Source organism: Rattus rattus, chromosome 7 (assembly GCF_011064425.1).
Source record: "Rattus rattus isolate New Zealand chromosome 7, Rrattus_CSIRO_v1, whole genome shotgun sequence".
NCBI classification, from domain to species: domain Eukaryota; kingdom Metazoa; phylum Chordata; class Mammalia; order Rodentia; family Muridae; genus Rattus; species Rattus rattus.
In genome coordinates, this window is record NC_046160.1 from 76,243,411 (window position 1) to 76,244,788 (window position 1,378).

Consider the following 1,378-nt stretch of genomic DNA (forward strand, 5'->3'; position numbering starts at 1 on the left):
ACCCTTTCCTCCCCAACTTGCTTCTTTGTCATGATGTTTTGTGCAGGAATAGAAACCTTAACTAAGACAGATGTTCATTAGGAATTTTGACCTATAATTCTTTCTTTTTTTCCGTTTTGATTCAATGCTTTTTATTAAGAAATTTGGGGTCCAAGTTCCTCTCTTCCTCCTATTGGAGCTTTGTGCTCTCTGGATCCAGATTTCAGAAACCTAAATGTGCCTACCTTCCACAGCAGGTGGCAGAACCTCTGGGGTCCTTTCCTTCCTTCTCCCCAGACACTACAAGAGACATGCAAGTGCTGTCAGCAGAGGGTGAAGCATCTGTCACTGATGTTCATTACATGAGTCTCAGATGCTGCCGTGGTAGGGCCAGAATCAGGCTAATCCCAAACTCCAACTCCATCTCAGCCTCATCCAGAAGCCCTGGTGCAGGTGACATACTCGGTCTACTTTCATTCGATGCAGCTGGGCCAGTAGCCTGAGCAGTTGCCCTTCCAGCTGCTGGTCCTGAGCCTGAATCTCCTGCAGCTCCTGTCTGAGCCACTCAAGTGCAGAATTCATGGAGTTAAAGCCCCAGGTCCCACAAGCTCAGATCTAATTTAGGCTCTGCACCCCGCCCGGCTCTGGACTCAGGCAGTCCACTCCAGATATGAGGGCCAGATATGAAGCTTGGCCCTCACTGAGCCTCTAAGTTCTCCTCTTCATTCTCCTTGTCCACTACCTGGAATTTCAGTGGTCCTAGAGACATGGTAGTTCTGTGGTGACTAATGGGACACTAAGAAAGAAAGGCTGGCTCTTCGGTCGTGCAAGAGGCAAAAGAAGATGAGGCTGAAAGAATGTGCCAAGCGTGTGCCAGGGTGAGTGAGCAGATGGGTGTGCTAGGTTAAGTGTTCAAGGGATCGGATTTTCTGTACTGAATCTTTGTGTGGTTTGGGTATCAGGGTGACTATTGCCTCATAAAATAAATTTGGCTATGTTCCCTCTGTTTCTATTTTATGAAATAATTTGAGAAGTAATGGCTTTACATCCTCTTTGAAAGTCTGGTTCTGTGCTAAAAATATCTGGCCCTAGTCTTTTGTTGTTGTAATTGACTTTTAATGGCTGCTACCATTTCCTTAGGTTTATTTTGTATAAACTTATTTAAATTGTCTGATCTTGATTCAATTGGTAAGTATTATTTAATGAAAAACTGAAATTTTTTTGGATTTTCCAATTGTGTGGAATAAAAGGTTTTAAAATATGACCTAATAATTCTTTGAATTTCCTAGTGGTATATTTTTATATCTCCATATTATTTGATTTCTTGAATTGAATGTTATCTCTCAGTCATTTAGTTTTGGTAAAGGTCGGTCTATCTCGTTGACTTTCAAGGAAAGAA

General features: G+C 42.4%; 1 pseudogene; it reads right to left on the reverse strand.

The window, feature by feature from the left end:
* Nucleotides 1-302: 302 nt before the first annotated feature.
* LOC116905533 lies at nucleotides 303-748 on the reverse strand (annotated as a pseudogene).
* Nucleotides 749-1,378: the final 630 nt, after the last annotated feature.